General features: G+C 36.6%; 1 long non-coding RNA gene across 2 annotated transcripts; it reads left to right on the top strand.

Moving 5' to 3' along the window:
* Nucleotides 1-3839: 3839 nt before the first annotated feature.
* Nucleotides 3840-10262, top strand: LOC118906150. 2 transcript variants are annotated; one of them, XR_005022428.1, is made up of 3 exons: nucleotides 3840-4100; nucleotides 9811-9865; nucleotides 9967-10262. It is a non-coding gene; the product is annotated as an uncharacterized LOC118906150 (long non-coding RNA). The 2 variants fall into 2 exon arrangements; XR_005022429.1 differs by lacking the exon at nucleotides 3840-4100 and adding an exon at nucleotides 6867-6989.
* Nucleotides 10263-12209: the final 1947 nt, after the last annotated feature.

Raw genomic sequence — 12209 nt, 5'->3', positions numbered from 1 at the left:
CAACCAATAAACTGATAATTAATAATTGAAAATAAATCAGCATGAATCAATCTTTCCTAAATTAGGGAAATTGTCCCAATGGTCAGTCAAAAATTCTGCCCTGGATCCCATTTGGGATCTCCTGAATCCTGAAAATTCTGAACATAAAATTTATACATTAGTGATCAAATACTTCTGATTTTACTTATTTAACAGTGAGAACAAGCCAAGTACATAAATACCCAGGAGACAGATTGTTCTTTAAAAATTTCAAGGACAAGAAGTTTTGGCTATCAATAAATTATTTAACGTGCTTCAGGTTGAGAGAGTATATATCTTCATATCGTATCACTATAAACAATTGGTAGAAAATACAGCTAAATTAAAATGCTGGCAAGCTTCATTCATTCACTTTTTAGAAAAACAAGTAAAACCTTAAAGCAAGATGTGTAGAAATTTGCTGCTATGCGGTGACTTTAGTATTTCAGTCCATTTTATATTCTGTAACATGTGGCTTGGACTGTTTTTATGACCTATGTTTTATTTCCACATTAAGATCATCCAGATTTTAACGAAAGTAAGTTTGAAAAATCTCAAGTGGACTTTGCCAAAACCAGCACTCAGAAGCATGATGCTTCCACGCACACGCACACAGGCACACTCCCACGTGATCCTCTAAAAAAGAGGATCATGGTTTTTAGCTAAAATCCAATTGTTCTTATTTTTAGGTTACAGGAGGGAAAAAGGTATGTGGGTGTGATGGCTGCAAATGTATTGCCAGCCTCTTAACAGTTCATCTTTCTTAAATGATAGAAGTGTAGCAGCACCCTTCTGAGAAAAATCTTTCCTGTGGATTTTACTTTGTCCATGCCAGGACAAATTGCGTGCTAAGTTGGAATAATTCTGAGATGGAAGACACCTCCATGACTGTCCTTGGAATACTGCGGAGCTGACATTCCTCTTTGGAAGGTGAGGGGAGAATGCCCCCTACCCTCTTAATTGATGATTTACTGTGCTCTCCCCTGGGGCCACAACCGATGATCTGTAAGCTTGTTGAATTTCGAAGCAAATACTAAATATAATCAATATATAAAAATAAAAAAAGAGAGAGGAAAAAATGCAATGAAAATTTATGACCTTAACATTCCTTCAGGGTCAAGCAATTTATCAAATTCTCTCACTTTCTGGTTTCAATTACACAGCCATTGTGGAAGGAACTTATTTTAGCAGGTTCATTTGCCTCAGTGGGGAATACAGGACTTTGGCCTAATGCTTCACCTTTAGTGCAGGCCATTTGAGCCTTAGAACAAATACCAATCATCACTCTTTGGAAAAAAGAATCTGCATCGGCGTGGCCTATCGGAATGGGGTTTCTGTCAAGGTAAACGGTTGTCGGCAATGACTGTGGTAGAGTGGCGATAAATCCCATTTTATTGCTGAAAAATTCCAGCTTCACTCCATGCCTGACAGCTCCCACATTCTCATACCCATTTGGGCAATTTCTACACTCTGTCCATCTGGTTCTCATTACCTCTCAACCTGCCTGCGTCTGATCCAGAAAAAGTGCAGGTCAGAAACAGGGGAAAAGAAACTGAGGTGATGGACAAAACAGAAAGCAGGGGGGTGGCCCTTGGAGGTCGGGGTAGAGGTGAGGGAACAACAGGAAAGGGGGGATCCCAGCTTAGGCTCGGACCAGTCGCTGGAAGGGGCTGCTTAGATATATTAGAGAAAGGTAATGACAGAACCTGAGCTGGGAAGCCAGAGGAAACTGTATCTTACACTCAGGCCTTTCAAAGGCACCTGCTTTGGGGTGGATGAGAGTGAAAGAATGTGGTAGGTATGGGTGGATGGGGACAGACTAAGGGACAGTCCAGCCCATCCCATCTATCAGGGCACTGTGTCACAGAGTAGAGGGCCTGGTCTAGAAGAGCGTCAAGTTCAGCAACAAACCACATGGAGCCTGGAGCCCCATGTACACAGCTGGTATGCTTCCAAATATGGGGATAAAACTCTGCTGGAGATTCAGTTTTGGTTCAAGAATATAATTTTTTTAGAAGAAGAAAACTCTAGGGCCACCAACAGCATTCTCTCCCTTCATTTTTCTAAGAAAATTAATATTTAAAAATGAACGTGTCCTAATAGGCACATTTATGTGATGGTTTATTCATGGAAAGACAGGACTAGCAAGTGAATTGCCTGGGTATGCATAACCCCAGTGACATATATGGTCATTTTTTGGAGTTGCTGTGCATTTATGCCTTTGGAAATTTAGCCTCATTCTCTGAAGCTGAAATCCTTTTGATCATAATTGCTTCTGACCTAAAATTACCTACCGTCACCATAAGATGCCTCTTGGGGACAAAGAAATAAATACAGTAAATATCTGATAATAGATATAAATAATAAGCCCACTTAGACATGATCCTAAATTAGACTAGGATGAAACTGTATAACTATATATGTAAAAATATAAATTTTTCTTCTTATTTTGATGGGGTCATTATAGTTAATACTAAAATAAAATTTGGAAAGTATATCGAAGTACAAGTGATGAAATGAATAAAAATATTTTTATTCAATAAAAATATTAGAATCAGATGAATGGTTAGATAGATGGTGGTTATTTCACCACTTGTTCTGAAGGCAATTTTGCAATTTTGTCTTAAAACCAGGTATGATTGTGTATTCTTAGATATGTTGGAGAGCAGAGTCATTGCTACGATTTGCAGGCAGAATCTCTTATACTAGATATGTTTATACAGACAGTATGTCTTAGCGCTTTCTGGATCCCAGGGGTACAGAGAACATTCCAGGACCGCAAAATTCACTTTTTCACAGCCAGACCCCTAACTGCTGCCATGCATATCTCGGTTTTATTGGTTGAATTCTAATACCAAGATGATGTTAAATTTTAGTTACTGAGCCAGACCTTGCAGATAAGAAATACCGGCTTCCAATATTTAAGATTTAATTTCAAAATTTTCAAGTCATGCATGTGCAGGAGAATTTCTATAAAATGTAATTACCTGAAATCGTAAGTGAACTCCGCATGAGACATTTGAGTGGAAAAGGAGATCGTTTATAAAAATTTTAAGTTAAAATGACTAGACAATTTGGAGTGAAGTAAATTACAGATGATCAAAAACGGAAGTTTATTATTTGGCAACTTTACAGTGAATACTTTTAGTCAACAAATACAGCTCTGAAACAGACGTTTTCTTGTATGCATATTAAAAGGCATAAACTTTTGGCTACTATTACATATCCATTAAAATGACCATAATATATGACACCTCTAATTTGGAAAGGAATTGCAGGTTCTTAGCCAAAAAAGAATCTCATTTGAAGTTTACTTTTCTGGGCTGTACATATGTCAGAAAGATGGGATCATTGAAACTCCAAAGAATGTTTGTTTCTTTTAATAGCATAGCAGAAAATTAATGGCATGGGGGAGGGTGAAGTGACAATTTAACTTGATGCTTGATAGCTGTTTACTTATCATTTTGTGCCCAGATTTCAGCGTCCTGTAAAAGAAAGGGGGAAATAAAGAAGCCACGGCATTCATATGGCTTTTAGGGAACTTAAGACACATGGAGGGAAGTGCCTAGAAGGCTATTGAAATATTTGCAAAACAAATCATTTACATTTACCTTTTGTGTATGTAAAACCCAGAGTGCCTACAAAGACAGAACCAACTTTAGCGGTAAGAAATATTTCAGCATCAAAATGGTTAATAGTATTATAGCTTCAAAAGAGCCTATTGGCTCACCCTCAAGGATGCCCTGCAGTTGTTGTTAAAGTCATCAGATGAAGCTAGCCTTCTCAGCTAGCCTTTAGATTTGTCTGCTAACAGTAAAAATACTATAATAAATCGGTAACATATGTTGCCAGGCAAGGAAAAGTGATATAAATAAAGAGACTAGGAGACCCAAACCAAGCACAATGTGAAAAGAATTTAACTTTCAACCTATTCGTTGGCTAATTAACATTTGAAAAGCAATTTGAAAGTGTAACTGTTATTTGCTTATATTCTTCCTCATTTTTTTTTTTTTTTTTTTCTCTCTTCAGATTGCATTCTTACCCAAATACTCCTTCGTGATTGCCTGTTTTGCGGCTTTGGGGTAAGTCCCAGTTTTCCACAACCTTAAGAAAAAAAAAATGCATAACATGAAAGATGTCAAAAAAGACTTATGTGTCCTGATGCATGGGTTTTGTGAAATATACATGGGTTTGTTGTTTGAGGGGGGCGGCTAATGAAATAAAGAGAAGGGGTTTGTTTCTGCAAGGATCCAAGAGTGTGTGAAAGTGTGCATTGCAAACGAGTCTCCCATCAGGAAAGCCACCTCTGGAATGGAAATGACAAAGCTTGGAACACACACAATCAATTATTTTCACTAGCATTTAAAATATAGAAAACAAAATCTGCTTTGGGAATTGACTGAATATTTTATTTAGCTTTTTTATTGAGACATCCTTTGAAAAATGGCATAATATAAATAGTTTTACAAAGCAACAATATAATCAATCTCTAAACTAGAATATAAATCAAGGATTTCATTAACTGCTGGTAGCCAGTTTGAATTGTAGTCTTGTCCATAATGCCTATCTATCTATGTATGTCCGAGTTATATTAAAAACCTTTAAATGGCTTTGTAATATCAGCTACATCTAGCTATTATAATAATTAATGGTACTGTTTTATAAATCAATACATGTATTCTTGATAAATTCATATCCAGTTAATGGTGTAATTTAAATAAAAAATTAATGTAATAGAGGACATACAGAAACGGGGCAGGAAATCTTTAAAGGTTAAGAGACAAATTTGTCTAAATTCATTTTTAACCTGTTTTGAAAAAGTTTGTTTAAAATCAGTGGAGATTTACCTGGTTTTTGTGAAACTAATCTTGTCATGTCTATTGGTATCTAGTATTGAATTTGTAAAATGTTTTCTTTTTTTAACTGCTAAGTTTTAATTACATACTTATGATACTGTGGGATGTTTTACTACCATTGTACTCGTTTTTTTCAATAATTGAGTATTCTTTAGAAAAATAGAATAAAACAAACTAAAATCCTCAAACCATTCATTTATTTTCAATACATGAATGAAATGTAAATGCTTTATGTTTTTTTTATATCACTAAATGAACTGTGCTGAAAATCTCCAAAGCCATATACAAATTCTATTTAGGGGGGAAAAAGGACTGATTAGTTCAATGAATTTACATGTGTAAGAGTCAGAGTTTTTACTACTTTCACTGAATGAACATCCTAGGAATTTTAGAAAGAAAAGAAAAATGCATTGACGAGTCCACAATGTATTTTAACGCTGCACACGGGTGGAGAAACAGTCTACAAAGAGTGTATTATTGTTCTAATTTTAAAAATACACACCAAAGGCATATTAAGGAATAATGAGATTTAGAGAAAGAACTGAACGTTGTAGGTGATCAAATACAATCTTAAATCTTTCCAAATAAAATTTCATTTCGTTTATAGAGGAAGCATTTTACACCAAATATCTTTCAGAATTATGCAGACCAGTCTGCCCTGCCATACTCGGTGACATGGTGCAGAATGTTACTTTAATCCACTGAGCTTTTTCTGACATTTTTCTTAACATTGCTGAGCCTTATTTAGAGCAGCAAAGGAGATGTGTGCAGTTTCCTTTGACACTGATGGGTGTTTCAAAATGTTACAGGAGAGAGAGAGAGAGAGAGGAGAAAAGATTTGCTGCTAGTCATTTCATCAATAGAGCTACAGGAGCAATTACTATTTGTTAAAAGTTTCTATTTCAAATGAAGCTAAATTTTACAGAAGCCTCATCCCTTTAGAAGAGGTAATGCTTGGAAGAGGAGGGGAGAGAATGCACGTTAGTGATTACATGTTAAAGTGCGCTCAAGTACTGGAATCATTTAAAATGTACTGTGTTTTTAGATGAAACCTACAGCAAAACCACTCCTAAGAGGCTTAATTTAGGTTTTATAGGAAGAACATAAAAAAGACCAGGTTACAGCCACACACTGAAATATGGGGTACATTTAAAATATCTTCATTTAAAAACGTATGTTTATTTTCCCTCCTGGGATCACTAACGTGTCTCTCGACAGAGAAAGCGAGGACATGCTACATTCTTAAAAATTATCTGTTAAAGGGATCACATTCTAAGACAGGTTTGAGCATTTTTATGACTACAGATAACCTCTTAATTATGTCGCTGACTTCCACTTGTTAATCAGGGACATTCAACACCGTTAACCAGCGAGTGGTTGCGTTTAGAAGACTACACTATTTTTAAGAATTAGAAACACTTTATTCCCATCATCATATTATCGCATGTATGATTTTAGCACTGCTAGAAACTTACCTGCTTGAAATACCAAACACCAAAGACAAGGTCTAGATGCCTGTAACGATGTTGTTAATTACCTCAAATTGTGCGGCTCAGGAAAAGCTTTAAGAGATAGATAATTTTACTTTTGTTATCTCCCCCCGGTGCCTCCCCTACCTCTCACACAATTCCTACTTGAACCAATTTTAGGTGTCTTCTGCCGCCACCAGCGTGTGAGATACTCAGAGACCCTTTCAGAGAGCAAGGTATAAGTGGAATAAATAAAATCGTTTCACTATTGCTTTATCAACCCTCCTAGGTAGTTTTCCTGCCAGCCAACCTGCACTGTTAAGACCCATAAAATTATGCAATAGTGACTTCTTTGGAGGTTCTTTAATCAGATAATGGCCAGTGTTAGGAGGGAAGGGCCCAGGGCGATGTTGCTGGCACTTAAACACTGGGCTTGGTCATTACGTGTCTGGTAGAGACCAATAAACAGCTGATTACTACCCTATAAGGAGCCAGTATTTTACATTTATCCTAGTTATTTTTTTTTCTTTTCTTTGCAACTTCTCATAATGGCAAGGATTTGTCAAGAAGACCTACGAGCAGTAACCTCACAGGCCCCTTAAAAATAAGAATCTTCCTAGCGTGAAATGATGCCTTTGGTGAAACGGTGAGAATGATTTTGGCTTTTACAAGAGCAGAGGTTTGATTACTTTAAAGCCCATTTCTTTCAGATGGGGAGACCCCTGGACACCATCCCTCACTCTCCTGACCCCTTCTCTCTTCTATGACAGGTTCACAGGCTGCAACCAAGGGGTTTTAAAATGCAAATATTTATATTTGAGCTCTAGCAATAACAGAGTCATTTTGCTTCCTCTGTTAGCCTGTGAAAATTGATGCTGCATACCTGGAACTACGTTTCATTTCTCTCTTTACACATGAAGATATTATATAAATAAAAGATAATTTATGGAAAGGAAACAGCCATTTGAAATAATAATCCTAAATTTGACTGGGTAATCTTTTAAGGCTTTAAGAGTCAGAGATGCAGATTTCCACACTTTTAAAGAAAACTTGACTGCAACCGGGAAATGTGTGCTTTTGAACACCTATTGAATTTGAATGCCTGCGTGGGTCAAAAAAGAAAAAAAGAGGGATAAAAGGAAGGCAGGAGAGAAAAAGGGGTGAATTTTACACATGCTTTCAACTAAGGTATTCAACCACATGTTCAGACTTCTTGTTACAATTTTATTGACTCTCTTTATATCTGAATATAATTTTTTCATAACCTATGTAAATTGCAAAACAGTGAGTCTTATAAAATGCCTCTCTTGCCTGGGATCCTCATTTTAGTATGAACAGCACGATAGATACGCAGAAGAAATGGACCCTAATTTCAGAACCTCATACAAAGCCAGGCAATTCTTGAGCCAAACAAACAAAGGGGGTGTAAGCGATTTCATTTCTTTTGATAATCCTCCTCTTGCACGGGAGCATTTTGCTGTCTTTGTCAAAGTGAATGACAACAATTTGGCCAACTCTCTCTGAGCTGCACTCAACAGTGACAGGCAAATTATCAGAGGCCCTGCACTTCTTATTATCAGAGGAGAAGCCATCAGGGGGACGCACGGAGGATACCTCTCCCTTGTCACTATTTGTCAGTGGGACAAGGGCCACTGCTATGGGTAGCTGACAGGTAATTTCAACAATAACAATTACTCCTATTACTGGTGTCATAAACAATTCGCCCAAGGCATGACAATAGCAAAGCTTTATAATTCCATGCCATATAAATAAATGCCAGCAGGTAACAAGTAATTTAGCTCCAATCAAGCTTTCGCCCTGGCATTAATACTGTTATTGCAAGAAAATGGAAAATTGAAAAAATTCAATATGTTAATGAATTAAGAGTGGTTCAAGGGCTAGACAAGAGGGGTTGAAAAAGGGAAACCAAAATTATTATGGTATCATATTTGGTGCCATGCTGAGGGCCAAACAGCAGTATAATTACTTTAAGATTAAGAAGGGGATCAAAAGTACTGTTTGCCTTAGACTTCAGACCTGGGAAAAACATGACACGGCCTTTCAAAATCCTCCTGTCTCTAATTTCTGAAGAACGTAAGTAGAAATATGAGAATGTGTATATAATGTAGCATCTCGCTAGCTTTTTCTTTCCACCTGAAATATTTCATCGGAAACAGAGGCATGAGTACCAGAGGAACATTTCCATCTGTTTAAGGAAATCGTATCAGCACCTGCTTCCTTTACATTAAGTCTCATACTGAAACTATTTTAATAAGCTTATTTTTATCTGTGCTGAAGGTAAAGCTGAGAGAACCCCTCTTTGCTCTCCAACTGTCCACATTTTGGAAGTGGGCTCGAGGATACAGTCCAATCTTCCTCCGTAAAACTTCCTGATCAAATGAATTTACAATTTCACTATTTGTCCGGCAAGACAATGTGCCATCATAGTGACAGCAGTAAAAGAATTTGAAAATCTCTAATTAGGGGAGCTGCAGAGCAATTAACGCATGTCAAATTTCACTTCATTAAGTGCCACTCTAATTTTCCCTCTAAAAATTAATGGATTTTTTTTTCCTTTTGGTATGTGTGTGTGTCCCCTTAAGGCAATGTTGATTCAAATCTGCTCAAGATGCAGTGTTGCACAGCTAAACATCTTCTTGATTACAATCCGCCACACTTCTAACTGCGCTCAGTCTCACTGCCACGGATACTTTGTCAACAGTCAAATTACACCACGCTGATAATGCATAATGGTGCTCCTCCTCCGAGGCCGCTGGCAGGAGACGGGGTTCATAAAAATGTGATGTTTTCTTCTCAACTGTTTCTTAAGGAAGTTTGTATGACCAGGTCACTAGTCAGGCGTTAATTTTTTGAAATGAATTCGTTAATTTCAAGAAAAGGGGTGAAATGATGGCGTACCAAAATACCTCATTGAAAAAAAAAATCAGGAGACGAATAAGGAATTGAAAATATCTGGGGCTAAAGTTTTGCTTAAACACTTTGTTCAGAGACATTTTCAAGAGCACTATTCTTGGTTAAATACCAGGCTTTTTTTTTTTTTTTTTTTTCTTTACTTATGGGCTATAAACATTGGAAGCCTCTCTTGAACAGACAGTATTTAGATTATGAGAGAAGTTTGTTTAACTGACATATTTGCCAGAATCCTCAAAACATCACAGGACACAGAAGATAGATGACTTCTTTTTAGGTCAAGACTGTATATTCCAGATAAATGTTGATTCATTTTAACTATTTTTTATCCTAGTTGCTTGTTGCAGATCTGTGTGTGTGAGTCACCAGCCCATGCGAGGAATATTTCTCACTGAAAAATGAAAGAAACACAGCGATTAGATGATCTTACATTCAGTCTCTTTAGAGATCATTCACATTTTATATGTCTAAAACATGATCAGATCCAGAACAAAAAGGGGGAAATTAAACAAAATGCTCAATGTATCTCTTTGCAGATTCTTCAGGGAGTGGAGAACATTCACATGGATGACATCCCAGTTTTCTCATCATGTAAGTATATTTTTGGTTATATGTTTTCTTTAAACATATTTATTCAGTAAAAAATTAAATTCATGGAATATACACTTCATTTTTTTTTTTTTAATTCACAGGTTGAGTCCAGCTTTTCATTCACTGACAACTAACTCAAAAATCTAAAATTTGATATTTTGAGGTTTGTATTTCCTAATATCAAAAATTCCTTCCTTCTCGTAAGGCATGTTCTTAAGTGGTCTATTTCAAACAAAAGAAAATGACATTCCCCTTTCAGCTAGCAAATGTTAGATTCTCTCAAAGTCGATTGGGGGCTCACTTGGAAGTTTTGCCATTAGAGACACACAAATTGAATTATTTTCATCTCTCCCAAATATCATTCTTCAAACTTTATAAACGTAGCAATACTAGGTTTAGCATTTCGTGTGGCTTGTTTACAAATAAAGGTATCTCGATAAAAAAACCAAGCTCTGTGTACATTGGAAAGACAAAAACCTGGAACAATCTCCTATTAAAACATTACCAAAGGATTGTAAAGGGAAATTTAAAGGGAGAAAACTTGATTATATAACGCAATCCAGCAGTAATCAATTTTACCTTCAATATCTTGCTTTTGTTTTCCAAATGCTAAATAAACAATACATAATGCATCCCTCATCAGCCAAACCATGGAGGCTCTGTGCTCAAATAACAGGAAACATATTCAATTTTCCTAACAGAAGACAGTTCATTAAGCTGTGCCACATCAAATAAAACTTTAATTTCTCCAGCATCAGAGTCGCAATGAAAGCAATTGAAGAAGATGAGCCATATGGTACTTCTATCAGCAAACACATATTGCTCATTCCCCCAAAGTTTTCTAATTCTGCTCCCCAGACCTGCGTAATATAGATAATGTGCTCCGAGAGCAGCAACCATGAGCTATCTAGTGTACACTTCTAATACTGTATTTAATGGGAAATAATGAATCATAAAAGCCTAGAGAAGACGTCTTTTGCTAACCTAAATCTCAGCTGTAATTTCATTGTTCTGTGCCTAAGATGCTGTTTGCCCTTTCCAAACAACAGCAGTTGAGCATAATTATGCTGCTTCAAACCTGGGCTGGCAAAAGCATCCCTAATAGAACCAAGTTTCTATTAACTCCTGAGATTCTGAATTTAATGATGCACTGATGCAGACATGGAGATAACCAAGCATGTGTCATTTTAAAACCCAAAGAAGCGTTTTCTCCTCTGCTCTTTGGTCAGACTGCTCAGTGCTTTTATATTCCCTCCTCCACTCCCTGCTCCCCACTCCCTCTCACCCCTACCCATGCAACAGGAGTGGCATGATTAAAAATGAGGAGATTTTCTTGTTATTAGCAAATTTGACATTTGCCTGATGAAATGCACATAAAATGTGAAAGCTACACAGTGCTCAGAAGAAATGTCTCCACTCCAATCCAGGCTACCAAGATGAAATAATTTAGGTAAAGCAAATGTAAAGATCCTCGTACATCTTTACTCAGAATGCTAGGACTGGATTATAAATGAAAGAACCAAATATTGCTGAGCTTTTAGAGCGATGGTATTTTGACACATGGGAAGCGTCTAGTGTTTCATCTCTCACCTTAACTGCCTTGATTATTAACCTAAACATCATACATATGCTCCAATGCAGCAATTTCTCTGTCCTGGGTCCAGCCTGTCTTCCGGCAAGAGATTGGGGTTGGGGCTTAATTCCTTATAAGAGAAAAAAAAATTTTTTTTCCCCCCCCAAATAGGTTAATGATTTTAGCTTTTCCATTTTTAAAGCTCATCAAATCAATATTTTCCCAACACAATGCTAATTTAAGACACCATCAAATAACACTGCGGATACATATTGAAAACGTATTTTAATGGTTTTGTTTGTTTTGGCAGCGAACTAACCAAGGACGATTAAATTAAAAAGAGACTTTTAAAAGTTAGAGATGCCTTTTTAACGCTTATTAAAATCAGCATGTTACATGCCTGTCTTTGAATTAGCTCTACACACTGATTGCCATCATTAAAACTAGTTGTTTGGGTGCCGCTCTGTGATGGCTCCAACGCTTCCTCAAAGCCGATTCTTATTAGTTATTAACTTGACGTCTCTTTTCATTGAAATTAAAAAGAAAAAAATCATTCTGGCCCGTGGAAGAAAACAGTCACCAAAACGTGAAATAGCTCAGCGAGACAGCAGTATGAAACTATGAAAAGACCCAACAGGTAAAGAACTACAGTCACGTCTAAAACATATTCAGGAAAAAAAAAAAAAATCACAGCGACAACACAGAAGCAGTCCATTGATTATATTTCATGAATGCCTTAAAACAAATGTTTAAACAGTTTTCTGAAACAGT

The sequence above is a fragment of the Balaenoptera musculus genome, chromosome 13 (genome assembly GCF_009873245.2).
Source record: "Balaenoptera musculus isolate JJ_BM4_2016_0621 chromosome 13, mBalMus1.pri.v3, whole genome shotgun sequence".
Lineage (NCBI taxonomy): Eukaryota > Metazoa > Chordata > Mammalia > Artiodactyla > Balaenopteridae > Balaenoptera > Balaenoptera musculus.
Note: the sequence above shows the minus strand (reverse complement) of the source record. Positions and strands in the feature narration are given on the sequence as shown.